The following is a 15658-nucleotide window of genomic DNA, read 5'->3' as shown; positions in this document are numbered from 1 at the left end:
TTCTGGCCGGTATAAAATATTATATATTCAAAGAAAATAAAGATCATACTTTCAAAACACATTCTAAGTCCTAGTACAAATTATTCTATATGAAAATTAGTTTAGACCATAATAAGGGACTACTCCAGTAACAACATATTCTATTTGTATATAGAAAGACTGAGTGCGCAAATCTTACTTACATTGGTGGGCACTTACTAATATAAGTAGTTCCTTTGCCTTCATACACACTCAGCGAGGAGAGAAAGGAAGAAGGTCCACAATGTTTTTGCATAATTAGCCTGTGGAACTCACCTGTGACGCGATACCTTTGCAACAAAGAGGATTCAACAATGGATTGGGCATTTATATACATAACAAGAACTTGCAGAGTTACACTAGCAAAGATTAAAATAACCCAGAAACAACAGAAAAGAAAAATCAAGAGTTTCGGAAGGGATATTGTGACCAGGGTCCTGGTGGGAAGCCAGCTGTGGTCACTCAATTAGAGTGAACTGCAAAGAATGGGGCAGACAAATCACAAAAAGCTGGTGGATATTGCAATACTTAGATTTACCAAGAAAGCATAAAACAGCTTCTTTATTACCTTACCTTACTCAGAAGTCCAAACATCACAGTTCCCTTAAAGTGATCCAGCCTCAGGCCTCCATCCAGGTACCTAAGTCAAATATGATGATTTCCGAAAATCTTATCTCATCATATAAAAGCAAAGGTTCTACCAATCCCAAAGGATCGGACACACTACCTCCCAGGTTATTGAATATTCCAGATCTTTCCCAAATACACGCAACAGCCAATTTTTATGAACTAAACTAAAATCTATTAAAAAAAAATGAGAGAGAGACTTGTTAAAAGATCAATATAGATACAGACATGAGTTCAATTCACTGAGGTTCAGATTCATAGCAGAGATGGTGAGCTTTATAGTTGCAAAGCGGTCTTTTAAGAAACAGTTCATAGGTTATACACCAATGTCCAAATCTCATATTCAGGGCGTACCAGCATAACTGGGCCCTCAGTCTTGTGACTCAAACGTCCCCTGATGTAGCCTAAGCAGATCTGAGATGACAGAATCAGGACCCAATGAACTTTTATACAATTGCATGTCCTCTTTGACAAGTTGGGTATTCCTCTGGGAACAAAAGGTAATTAGGATGACTTTGAAGGAGGTCCATCATGGGTGCTATAGAATTAACATAAGGCAATTTGCTTGTCCCTCCACCATGTACCGGTTATTTGCTATACATTTAAAAGAGAGAGGCATACAGAGCTATTCTGTGTTTACAATTAATTTAAATGCTAAGATGTTCTTTTGATCGCTGACTTATCAGAATACAGTATAGACAGGGACTGTTGATTACATTGTTCACCTTATTCATACATATGTAAATACACAAAACCACAAACATGATCTCCCCAGGACTTCTGAAGGTTATTTATTTTGCAGGATGTTTAACCCTTTCTAGCCATGCAACACAAATATAAACACTCATGCTTCAGGGCATGAACCAACCTCCAATTAATGGGAGTTAAGAAGTAATTTTCCCAATGGGCAGATTATTCTAATGGGAGGGTGTTTTGCACCTTCCTCTGAAGTAGCTAGTACTGGTGGAGATAGGATGCAGGACTGATGGACCATGGGTCTCATTCAATAGACAAATTCCTATATTCCAGATTTACCCTTGGTTCAATTTCCTTAAAACGATTAAGGCAAAACATGGAGTTTGTCCTGCCCTTATTGAAGTCAATGGTACCATACAAGGAGTAAGGTACTAAGGCTGGCAAAATGTGGCCCAATGTGACTAATGTAGCTTATGAAAATGTTAAGGAGATGGAATTAAATTTAATTTAAGGAGATATCCCATCTCCTAGAGCTGGAAAGGACCTTGAAAGGTCATTGAGTCCAGCCCCCTGCCTTCACTAGCAGGACCAAGTACTGATTTTGCCCTAGATCCCTAAGTGGCCCCCTCAAGAAATGAACTCACAACCCTGGGTTTAGCAGGCCAATGCTCAAACCACTGAGCTATCCCTCCCCCCGTTTTGTACTGGAACAGTACATCTTTTTCCAGGGTGAAAAATTAAGATACATTAGGATGTAAGTGACTATGCTTTTGGAGAAGTTGAATGATGATTGAGCTACCCATCTCTGTGAGAATGGATGGAAAGGATGAAAACAATGGGCTGGCAAAGTGCTGTAGGAACCATAAGTTAAAATAAAATGTGGACAGATGTGTGACTATTATGGACATGCCACCTGTCTGTATAGGTGAAATGGAATTTGATGAAGTGGCAGGATCGAAAATTAAGAGGAAGATATGTTGAGGATTGGCCCTATGGAGGAGAATATGTGTAAGACTGAGAAGGGTTTTATTTAAGTTTGAGGGACAGAAGTAAGGTAAATTGTAGGACAAGAGGAACAACTTGAAAAGGAGTTTTCTGAAAGGCTATCATTTGTCAGTAATGGTAGAAAGAGAATCCATTCTAATAATCATCAGGGCAGAAGAACTCTTAAGACCCTCTTCATGCAAAGGTATTATACCGAATAATAAAAACAGGGGAGGAGAAATAGAGTAGGGAATGTATTTTAGCACTGTGTTTATAATTGCATTCTGATCCCTTGTTTTCAGTTCCCTATTTACTACTAAAACTTTCACATGTTGCCAGGACATTTTAGGGATGGTCTCCATTGGACAGGGCAGTTATTCTAGAAAGCTTGAGCGCAAATGGTTCAGCCATTTTTCAGTATGAGGAGTGACAAAAGTAACACTTTCCTTATTATAAATGTTTTTGTGTGATGTTGTTTTAAACAGCTCTAGCGTTGGAACAAAAGCTGACATTTACACAGGGTCAGATTGTGAAACCTTTACTCTCATTAGTGGGCTGTTGCTCACAATAGTTACCCCAAGTGTTACTTGAATAATTGCTCCCTGCAGCCCTTACGCCTTCCACGCATGATCCTTGCACTGTTACAGACATGTGCAGAGTCCAAGCCAGTACAAATGAGAGTGGGAAAAACTCTCCAGCCTGTGGCATGTGGAGTGAAATCTTCTGAACCCAGGTGGCTTTACGGAGGGTGCCCCTTACAGTATGTCGACACTGCAATTAAAAACCCACAGCTGGCCCATGCCAGCTGACTTGGGCTCGCAGGGCTGGGGCTAAGGGGCTGTTTGTTGCAGTAAAGATGTTTGGGCTCAGGTTGCAGCCCAAGATCATTATATCCAGGCCACGAAATAGCCTTCCAGTGGTAGTTACTCTTGAGAATACACACTTCCGACTGGGGCTTGCTTCTTTTTTAAAATTAAAAAAGCTTACAAGAGGAGGAGTGGGTTGAAAAACGGGAAAGTGATTTTGTTAAACATGTCAAATTTCCATTTTTTGAGATGTTTTCTGAACATGAAGTTTTTGCTGAAAATTTTAACAAAATGTTACCCCCCTCCCAGTTTTTTTAACAAAATGCCATTTTTGACAACACTTTCATTGATAACAATTTTGACAAAAATGTTGATGAAAAATCATTGGAAATGTTCTCAAACAGAAAACTCTGATCATGTGAGCAATATTTTGGGGAGGAAAAAAATCAAGTTTAAAAAAAACAACCACCCACGTAATTTCTCAACTAATACATTTTTTGTGCCAAAAAAAAAAAAGAAGAAGTTGACCAGCGGTAGTTAGAAGCTTGTTGTGCCGTCGTGCAAATGTAATCAGATTTCAATTGATCCTTAACTCCTATCATTTTAAAGGGGAGTTAGGTGCCTAAGTAGCTTTGAAGATCTGAACCCGCTTGTTTATCTGTTCCTTGACTTAAGAGCATTGTGTTAAAAAAAGTGATTGGTTGTGGGTGGAAAATGGGTGCATCTGCAGCAACATGCGCATAAGTGGAATCCTCACCACGCCACTTGCTTTCCACTTTGGGCTTACTTCTGCCTCTAGGGTTTGATCCAGTACCACGGAAGGCAAAGGGTACAGGTTCAAACCTCTAGGCAGGAGTAACTTGCCACCTAGACGGTAGTGCTCTCATTAATGCAGGATGGGGTTCCCTTATGCTCCCCATCTCGATCCTCACTTTTCACCTGGTGGCTACATACACACTACTCTGCACATGCACTATGCAGGCCCAAAGCCAAGATCTGACAGAGGACAAGTAATTGAAAATGTCATGCAGAATGCTACCATACAAGTTACCGATTCAAAGGTTATGGAAAGAAAAAAACCTGACTAAGAGAAAGCTACATCACATCTGAAGTCTAGACTAAGTAAATGACTTAAGAGGGCAAAATTTAATTAAATGCCTGGAGCCAATCTGCACTGTCAGGGGTAAATCTAAATTAAATATGATTACAAAGTGATCGGATAGAATGAGATCGGTTTTATATAAATTAGACATAGTCCACGTGGCAAGAGCAAATCAACAGGATGTCCATGGGCACATATCAACCCTAGCACATTTTTATGACACAAACCAAAAATATGCCCAATATTTATGACCGCATAGGAGACGGAGAAAACATGCTTAACAAAGTCCCCCTCCACAAGCATAATCCAAAGAAGGAGGGGACTGGGTCACTCAGGGTTTCTATGAAATGATGCCAGTTTCTGAGAGATTATACATTATGACGATGCCTAGATTGTTACATTAGTTCCTTTTTATTGTTCAAATGATGATATAGTTAAATGAAGAGAATTGGATGCAGAGTTTTGGTTTCAGTCCCAAAGTGAAGGGATACATAATAGCTACACCTCTACATCTGCCAAAAGAACATGGCTTGTGATCATGAACATGGGGGAAAACCTGGAGGAGCTGTAATACCGTAAACTGAAATATTCCTTGTGACTGAGCCAGGTCTTGGTTAATCAGAGTAATTCTGATCATTGATAAAAATCATTTCAAAGCCCCCTGAGCACTGCAGAAAGCAAAGTGAATTAACTTGGGGCGGCTGTTTGAGCAGAGCCAATAACTAAATTAAAATAAAGTTGGACCTTTAGCAGATCATTTAGACTAACATTACTAGCAGACAAATCAAATCAGCACCTTTTAGATGACAAAACTTCAATGTTGTTATAGCTGGTATCACTGATTCTATGGCCAGTGCTCCTCTAATTAAAACCACTTTATGGAAGATTCCAAGATTTCTGCCATCATGGAAAACAACCTTAGAACAACTAAATGAAAACCAGTAAAGTGACTCTTCTCACTAGACCAAGTGCCCTTTGAATCCTAACAAATATATTATTTAGGATCATGCAAATGACATATACCAGCTCTGATGGAAAGCATAGCATGTAAAGCACAGTTTCAGTGAAGAAAGGCCAACTAATGAAACCCAATAAGATGTGTAAAATTATATACCGTGTCAGTCTTTCAAAAGAAAGACACATGAAAGGAGCCAATTATGGGAGGCTGGATGACTCAAGGGATGGGCAGTGGGCTATAAAGTGTTTAATCTCAAAGCTGCCAACTACAATCCAGTCCCAGCTGGTGGTGACTAAAATTTGTTACCATCTGATGCCTGGTCAATGGCCTAAGTGAGAGGCTAGAGATTGGTCATCTCAGTCTGTTTGTACTGAGCAGGTTTCCATATTGCCAAAGTAAACGCCATGACTGGCTAAACCCTTGTTGGTATTTATAGTGGACAACGCCGAAATTCAATGGCCTGCAGTTTAATACCCCTCAAAGTAACCCCTAGAAAATTTAGTCATCTTGGTCAACAGTATGGTGAAGCTTGCACTGCCACTGCCTGTGTTGTATGTATTTTGTGGATGAATCGAGGCTTCTAGTCTCCCTGATACATAGAAAATAAGTTTATTGCTGAATAAAAATAGACATGTTCCCAAGTGAAAGATGGCTTCAAAATCTGAAACAGACAGCATTGCATGATTTGGATGTACAGATAGTCATTGCACTGAATTTCATGGGCAAGTGAAAACTGAGGGATGAGAAATGGCTTGAAACAAAAGGGGAAAATATTTTGCAGTTAAATCCTCTGAAAAACCGTCACCAATTTTGTACCGCTCTGGAGGGGACAAAGCATAAGAGAGAAGACAGAGAGAACAGAGGGGAAGGCAACAACTAGGGAAGTTGGGGAGAGGCGGGAGAAGGAAATAAGTTGAGAAATAGAAGGGACTGCATTATGTCATATTGCCCTCCCTCCCCGTTTCCCCCGCCCCCAATAGAAGCATGGACTCACCTTTGGCATGCCCCCTCATGGCATAGCACACTCTCCTTGTCTTGCACGCCTTACTGACAGACACGCTGGTCCTGCAATAGTCTGCTTCTTCTCATGACTTTTCCTTCCAACCTGGTCTCTTTTAGTCCCACCCTTTCCAGGGTAACAGAAAATCCAACAAACAATAGTCCCACACCCTCAAGTCAAGTCTTTGGCTTGAGTCCTGGTCTCTAGGGATTTTGCACCACCTTTCATGACCAGTAGAGGAACTCAGGCCTTCCCTCATCTCTGGGTTCTAGCCAAGGGCTCCTGCAATAAACAGACAAGGTCTGTCTAGTCAGGCCACCTGCTACGTCTGTGGGCTTCTTCCTACCTCAGCTTGTCTACAGGCCTTTCCCACAGCCCCTTCCTGTGTATCTGTATTCTTCTCAGGCTCCACAACCTCTTGGGCTTCCCATGCCTCTCAAAGTTCATCCTTCTTTCAGGACAAGGGATTGCAGGGCTACCACCCACAATCCCCCAACAAATCCCAAATGAAAATATAAACAAACCGCTGCTGCCCTCACCAGGCAGGAATTTTCTTGCCTCTTAAGGTTCCCCTGTGCTTCCTTCCTCAGCTGAACACCTTGCCTGGAGTCTTGCCTCTATTTTGAGGTCCAGCACAGTCGTTAATTCCTCCCTTGTGGTTTTGCCCAGTTTTCCTTCCACCTGGTTCCTATCAAGCCCTTGCTTGAGAGAAGGAACTCCCAGACTCCTCTCTCCTGGCCTACTTTGCCAACTGCATTCCCTCACTTTGAGGGCCTTCCTGACCCTTGCCCAGCTGTGTCCAATAATTGCAATTAAGCCACCCTGTTAGGGTCAGCTGAGGGATAGTTGCCGTGTCGCCAGACTGAGCCTGACTCTCCTGAAAGAGCCAGCCAGCCTGGGACACTTCTCTTTCCCTCATAATCCTGTCTCCTTTCCTGTACCCCTTCCCTCTTTCCCCACTATTTTCCTTCATGCTGTCTTACCTTCCTTTCCTTGGTACACACACGAGCACTTTTCTCATTGAGTGAAACAGACATTTTGAATGCCCAGTGAGTTAAAGTGAAAGGGCTTTGTTGGTGAAGAGAAAAGATCTTTGTGAGAATGGACATGAAGTTTCAAATGTACTTCCTTGCATTACAGCACCTAAGAGAGTAAATGGGAATTTTCAGTAAATGGTTTGTGCTAAATCTCAGTGTAACATTAGTCAAAGTTCCTGTAAAATTCTTGGTCTTGCCGCTTCTCTCCTACAATCCTGTCCCACAGATGAGTTTAGACAGTGATGATCAGCAAACTGTCAGTAGATGCCAGCTTTCTCATTCTCTCTCTTTGGGAATAAAAATGCAATGCTCCCTGTTACTTTAAAGCCCCCATCACTTCAACAGATGCTGGTATGGGGAAAAAAATGACGCTTCACTGAATCACCAGGCATAGGTTTTAGAATGAATGCATCTTCTGGGGTACATTTGTTAAACTTTACTTAGAAATTTAATTATAAAGTTGGCAGATAAAATATAGAAGCATAATCCCAAAGCAAACAAAATAAAGCTATTTTCGTAGTCATCCACCTAATTTTAAAATTTGATTCACTAGATGTGCTATTTTGAACATTTATTCCTTAACCACCAATTTATTCATTAGAGAGCGTTTCCTGCTGTGCTCCACTGCTGGTTCTCCAAAACCATTCAGGGTGAGATTTTTAGTTCTGGTCTAACTCTCCTCATGGTGGCATGAGTAGAATAATACCTATTGAAGTCAACAATAGCAGAGGCAAGCCAATGCTGAGCAATTAAAAAAAAAAAAAAACCTCCCACCTTTAAGTCAAAGTCCATAATTGTATGTTTTCTGCAGGAAGACCTGAGGACAGGTGGTCTAGGGCCAGGCTTGGTGTCAAGGACATGGTCATTGCATTTTGAAGAATGAAATTCCGAAGAAGTGGGTTGTAGTCCACGAAAGCTTATGCTCTAATAAATTTGTTAGTCTCTAAGGTGCCACAAGTACTCCTGTTCTTTTTGCGGATACAGACTAACACGGCTGCTACTCTGAAACATTGCATTTTGACACATACACTTCCTAACCCAGCCTCTCCCTAGCTATATCGGGCACAGAACACCAGAGTACCCTGCACCGAGAGCTGTGTAAGTAGGGTGACCAGATGTCCTGATTTTATAGGGACAGTCCTGATTTTTGGGTCTTTTTCTTATATAGGCTCCTATTACCCCCCCACCCCTGTCCCGATTTTTCACACTTGCTGTCTGGTCACCCTATGTGTAAGAGGCAGCATCAGCTGGGACATGAGTCCACAATAACACTTTTATGATGTTAATTAAGCAGCCACTTCAGCGCTGGGCCTGAATTTGTCCCAATGACTAGAATGTTATTTCTGCTCCGGTTATGCCCCGTTCCCGTTATTCTGAATTTAACTGACAGGTTCAGTCCTAAAGATCCTGAGTATTTCTTGATCATATGGGTGATGACGGAGCTACATAGACCAAGGCACACAGTTGGATTCAGCACCGGGGACTTAACAGCACATTGTGAGACTCACAGAGACGTTAGACAGATTCTGTTTTAGGTTTATTTCTAAGCGGGGCCTGGGGGCAGGGGGTCACTGACATTTTACCAGTCATAGATGCACACTCTTTCTCACAAATAATCCTGCTCCCACAAGCAGGGAAACTACCGAATAGAGAAGAGCAACTGCTTCCGAACAAATCATTCAAAGAATTTAGCCTTTTTTTCCCCCTCTGTTAATCGAATATCCCCAAGATGGCGGCGATTTTCTAAGTCACCAATTGTGTTTATTCTGTGGTTTGCTGTTTGAAACATGAAATCTGGAAGAGGAACAGAGCTGCTGATTTGTGACTGGTCACATTAATATTGTTTCTGTTACCCAGGAATACCCTCTCTGTATAAAGATCACTGTGGGCCAGACCCTCAGTGTGGAGCGATTCCCGCTCAGTGAATGCAATAGCAATCACATCTGTAGTTCAGACATAAAACTAATTCACTTTTAAGATCTCAGCTCTGCTCTCCAACTATAGTAAGGAATAGGACTGGTGAGTCTAACTATCCTTAATGCAAACTGCTATTTGCCAAGCTGAAGAAAACCAGGATAAGAAATTGTTACTTGGTGGCGTCGTAATTTTGCAAAGAGGAATTTGCGTCTTCAGTTGAATCTGTTGGGTGGCTTGGCTCATGGAGCTGCTAATGACTTTACTCAGTGCCCTTACCCTATGCTGTCATAGTACTGTAGTTTTATTAAAGCGCACAGGGCATCCAGTTAAATCAATTAGCTTTGCCTCTGAGTTCCGGGGGATAAGAAGTTCTTGCTGTACTGGCATCCTTCACCAACCAGTTTATTTCTGAGATTATATGATTGGGAACAATGCTATTCAAAGGACATAAGAAGCCACACTGCCTGCCCTTTCGGTTCCATCCTACCAGGTGCAATCAGCTCTGACCTCATGTTTTGTAGGAAGAGGCTATACCAATGTATCTAAAAACTGGGGGGGGGGGCAAATTCTACCTTCACAACACCCTAGCTAGTTCCTTTGCTGCCAAATGCACTCAAGAGTCAACTCTGCAAAATCTCAGTGGGAGTGGAGGACGCGCCGCCACTCCAATTGTTCAGCACCTTGCATGATCAAAGCCTTACATAATACGCACCGCAGAATTACCTTGACTAGAGTAGATAAAAAAAGGCTCGACTTCACTGGGAGTTGATGGAATTCAATGACTCACAGGTTCAGGCCCAAAGCTGGCAGTTAGTGTGACCTTGGACATGACTTCCATTTTTACTGATAGTGTGCTAAAAAAATATTATTTAGTTATATCTATGTCTGCATTCTCAGCTCCATTGTTAGCCATGACACTAAAATGCCATATTTTGCTGTTGCAGCACCCACGTGAAATTGCATTTCTTAATAAGGAACTCCAGCTACACGGAGTTTGGAAGATACACTACAAAAATGTAATTATTACTATTTAACCTGTCAAAACAGGACGTTAGCATGGCTGCTCCTTCTAGCGCGATTTTTGATTTAGCGTCTCTTCCATACTAGACTTAGATTTAATATTAAACAAGTCAGGGTTCATGAAAAAAAATCCGCTGTTTTTTTATAGCTTTAAATGGATTTTGAATACTGACAAAAATAGCTCTTGCGGCAATGACTGTGCTGACTACAGGCCTTCAGACATAGTGTTTGAAAAGGATTTAAACGCATTTGAAAGTTGGATTTTCAAATCTTTTTATATTTTCTCCCTCCCCTGCCCCTGAAAAGGGTATGAACACAATTTTAAATAGCCTACAAAAGTCCTAGCAAAAATGTATGCCAATTTTAAAGCCATTTAAAGGAATATTGTCAAATAAGTTTCTTTAAATATGTTTCTTTAAATATGTAAATCATGTTTGGTTACTCCTCTTTGCTTGCAAAACTCTTCTAGAAGCATAAAAATATAATATCTTCCCTGACCCATTAATGTACTTTACTATGCAGCAACTATTAATTTCTTGTGTTTCTAACAGAGCCTGAAATGAATACAGCTGTGCTGATAATTAAAATAAAATGATCCTAACACTAGCATTTGTAATAAATAGGTCTCAATATAGAGGCATCCAGAGAGCTAGCTGTATTCAGCTAAAGATGCATATATGTATATGTATCTATCTATCTATATATATATATACACACACACGCACACACACCAGTAATTGGATAAACTTTGCTTAAATACAATTACTTATAGTGAGCAATATTGACTTAAAATCAATTCTTGCCACCACAATTCCATCTAAGAGCTTTGATATTTCCACTTGAATTTTCCTCTTGAAATTACTACAGTGCTATTGTCCACTATAGCATGGTCCGGCTTTTAAGAGATCTGAGAATATAAGACTCCTCCTTCTGCTGTCTGTATTCATTGAGGATTGCAGAGCAGAGACATGCAAGCACCCTGCCTCCAAAAGGCATAAAGGCCCTTCATTAGACTCTGTGACACAGCACAAAGCCTTCCTAACAGGAGAGTTTATGATGAACAGGACTTTGACTAAAGCCAATAAACCTCTTGTGCCAAATGATGCGAGAAAGGAAAGGAAACCTACATTTCTGAGAAGAGATTCTGTCAATGTGTTAGAAATCCAGGGACAAATTGTGTCCTCGTCTGCCCCAAGGAGCCCCATTGAAGCCAGACATGCTGAGATACTATGTTGATAGTTTCATTAAAAACATCTTCGGTAGATAGAGCAAATTAAATAGAAATGATTTAGTGGGTCACTTGGTGGTTAAAGCAAGGGCAGAATTTGTCTGTACCATCGCCAGGCCTCCTAAAATCAGGAAAAAGTAATGGGGCTGTGAAGAGCGAAGGGTTAAATTAATGACCACCACACTGTTACACCTGGTGACACAAAAATGCTTTTTACAGACAGTTGGACGCACCTTTAAAATGAACAAATCTGCTCTGCTTCCCTGGCCTTCTGAAGAACGACTGCTGCAAGTCAGACTTAGTTGTTTCTATCTTTGAACGATGTTCTTTCTCCTTATGCATAAGAAAGCCTTTCATTGTTTCAGCAGTAACATTTGTATTCCCCCCACCCCCAAGTCGGCAGTGTATGTAACTCCACCCCAGCCAATCAAAATAACGTCTATTGGTTTCCAAGGCAACCATCACAGACACATTCATTTGAACCAATTTCAGGAGGCAGCAGGAAATAAAATATAGACCTGGAGTCCAGCTTTACAAGATTTTGATAGTATAAAAAATCATATGAAAAATGTGTGTGTGTGTGTGTGTGTATATATATATATGCACACACCCGCACCTGTATATAGTATTATATATATAAATTGAGAGCAAGAGCACACACACACATATTACAAAGGATGTAAAATAACAAAAGCTAAAGCAAATATATTAAAAATAATAAATTATTGTAAATTAAGAAAAAAACAAACGTGACTGAATGCTTCGCAGGTCATATTTCAGCACTTAGATACCACAATGATTGTCATGCTATTAAAAAAACACACCAGATAACGAATGTCAGTGGGTAACTGTTAAGCCCTTGCTGGTTCACTAGTGCAAGGGACACCACAGCTAGCAAAAAACCAACCCCCGCATCAAACTTTAGGGGCGCTAGGATCCGGGGCTATACTTTTTGGCTGGTTGGATTTTAGCTGAAGAATGATCCACACGGTGGAGCTGTGCTTAATTTGTAATGAAAGAGGTGCTGTGGCGCAAGCAATATTTTTTTTAACTTTCATAACTGATGCAGCAAGCCCAGAGGTGCTGGGGCTATGAACTGCCAGGCCCAGAGGTACAGGGGTTCTGAACTGCCAGGCCCAGAGGTGCTGGGGCTATGAACTGCCAGGCCCAGAGGTGCCGGGGCTCTGAACTGCCAGGCCCAGAGGTGCTGGGGCTATGAACTGCCATGCCCAGAGGTGCCAGGGTTCAGCCCTGGCAAGTCTTGGCACAAATTAAGCCCTGGTCCACAGTAAAGCCACACAGCCGGGTGCACCAGAGTGTTGGAACGTCGCAGCTCTGCCTGCCTGTTCAGGTCAATCTCTAAATACAATTAATTTGAGCTCCTCCCTTCACTTTTGAACCACAGAAGACAAACTTACTACTAGTAATTCACATGGACTTTGGCACAGCCTAGTTATGCCGCTGCAGGATAATTTTACTCACCATATTAGCAGGGTTATTTGTCTATTTTTTTTTTTAGATTAAGCACATTGGGAATGGGACAAAGAGCCTTTCACTCTCTGGTGTGAATCCATTTTGCCTGAACTTCTCTTAGCGCAGAAGTGTTCTCCCTAGGGCCAGGGGAAGGCTGGTTATTGAGGGAGTGACTTGTTTGTTGACAGACAGCCCTACCCTTCCTTCCAGAGTCTGCCAACACTGCGGGAGCAGAAGAGGCAAGTACAGGGGAAGGGTACACCTACCATTGCCCTACGCTGACTCTTCGCGATAGCTCAGGTACGATGCTGGTACGTGGAGCCCTACGTCCAACCCTTGTTGGTGACTTATCACAATGTGAAGCTTTTTGGCTGTGTGCGTGTCAAAAACAAAGGGAAAAATGTTTGAACAAAATTAACAAAGAATCAGTATATTCACCGTTGAATATATATTGAACAACCGTTGAGCTATGGTGTTTATGCCCTTTTCTCCCATCCTGTTAGAAGGCTACGTCGCACAAAAGAGTCTTTTGAATTTAAGAAAGTGCCCTGTGAGCCGTAGTCTAGAGCAGTAAGTCACTGCAAGGCATGCGTTAGTAGACAATTGATGCTCTTCTCAGGTGGCTGAAGGTACTAAGCCTTAGCTGCATTCCTCACAGTGTGCCCTTGCTGTAGTTTATTGGTCTACTGGCTCCCAATGACAAGCCGAACAACAGGTTAATTGCTAACAGGATCTGTCCTTCATTCATGCATGCCTGCTTTCTAACGTGACCTGGCAATTTCACTGCTATAGATTGCCAAAGAGTGACCCACCGTGTGCCATACATACTGTTCAGCTCACAGTGACATCAGGAGGCCTTGGCTTTAATTAGGCAGCGAGTCTGGAGATGGCTTATGCTGTGTGCTGCCAACTTCTGTGCTGCATGTACTGTATACCCCCAGTGAAGGTCACTATGGCCAAAACATTGAATTTATGGTATGCTTGTACTTTGAATAAAGGTTACAAAACGTTTTGTACAATATGAAGTGTGTATTGATTTTCTTGAAAGCACCTGGGAATTGCAGTATGGCTATACTATCTTTCACTGAGATGGTGGGGTGGTTTCTGTTTTTGTTTTTTAAATGGCCACAATGTTTCTTTGAACCATCACTTCTGCAGTCATTGTTGGTTAAGGAATTACCTCTCTGGATTTAAACGGCAGTACTATTTTCATCTACCACATTGCATCACCCAGCAGTTCTCGTTCTGCAAGAGCTTTTCAGCTTTAATGATCTAAAATAATCTGAATGGTAATAATTCAGTAATGAAAGAAAATAACTCAGAGCACAGCTCTTGCTCCTGCGATTTGTGAGATTATGCCTCACGCCATTCAGAAAGAGGCATCATTTTATTCAATTTGGCACATCAAAGGCCAGTTTCTTAGAACCGTGCATGCAAAAATACATGTGCTTAATTTGTCCATGCAATTGCTACAATTGTGCACTAGCACAGGAATTGCATATGCCAGTGACCAGTCAGACACCTACCCGTGGACGTTTAATTACTATGATTTTACATACATTTGCATTGATCGTGAGAGCAAATGATGTGCACATAGAGACCTAAAAAATCTGGCCCCAAATGGCACCATCAAATGTGCAGAATTTTGTAATAAAGCAATAGCTAAACAGGCAGAAAAAAAAAGGTTCACCATGATACTGCAGGTGTAATAGCTACTCTGCCTCTAGAAGGTATTCATCACGTAATTAAATGAACAGGTACCCTTTACAATACTTTGTACAGTAGGTAAAGCAAAGTTGAAATTTGCGCACTGTTAAATACAGCTTTACCCAATTTCCAAGTGCTTGTTAAAGTGACAAACAGCTTTGCTGCATTGTAATTATGTATTCGCTCCATCTGCTTTTCTTTTTAAATAAATTCAGGTACATGGGCATTTAACTAGACTTCAGTTTTTCTCATTAACTAGTGTATGGAGGAGGGGTTGTTTCTGACGCCAAGGATTACAGAAAAATAATACTGCAAACTACTAAAGTGTTTGCATTGCTCATATGCCTGTAATGCAATGCCTAAGGCCCTTTGCTGACTGTTTTGAACATTCATAATAATGCCAGTGATTTTTCATTCATTTACAGAAAGAAAGAGGGAGAAAATGCAGAGTAGAAACTGAAGTGACCTTTTGTGGAAAGCAGAGATGTGCCAATATTGAAACACAATTATCTGAAGTGCCCATGGGTACCAGCTTCCTGTTGGTAACCTGTGGTGCTAATTAACTGCAAGAATTCAGGGCAGATATTTGTGACTTGAATTAACTGGCACTCAGGAAAGACAGCATCTGCGGGGTTAGAAGGAGAAAGGAATAAAAAAAACTCTAGGAAAAGCCTGTGATGAGACAGGTATTTTTGGTTCTGATTTCTCCCATTCTTGCCACGGAGACTGTGTCAAGGTTTGAATGCTTCATCTGTTCCGTTAGTTGTTTTAATGCACTCCTTTAACCTTTTAAATGATCAAAAATTTGATTGGTTCACTCTTCCACCTCTTCAGCTGTTTGTAGCCTCACAGACCTGCAGGGAAGGAGTGGGGTGGCCAGTTAATCAAAATACAATGTACTGAAAAGGTCAAAATGGAATAGCATACTCAATATATTTTTCCAGAATGTGAGGCATTAACATTCAGTGTCTTCACAGACATAGATGTAATGCAACATAACGTAATGTAACATCAAGCATTGTAACATACCAACAGAAATATCAAAAAGACAACAGATTCTCTTGACACAGATTTTAATTTAAATG

Source organism: Chrysemys picta, chromosome 8 (genome assembly GCF_011386835.1).
Source record: "Chrysemys picta bellii isolate R12L10 chromosome 8, ASM1138683v2, whole genome shotgun sequence".
In the NCBI taxonomy this organism is placed as follows: domain Eukaryota; kingdom Metazoa; phylum Chordata; order Testudines; family Emydidae; genus Chrysemys; species Chrysemys picta.
Note: the sequence above shows the minus strand (reverse complement) of the source record.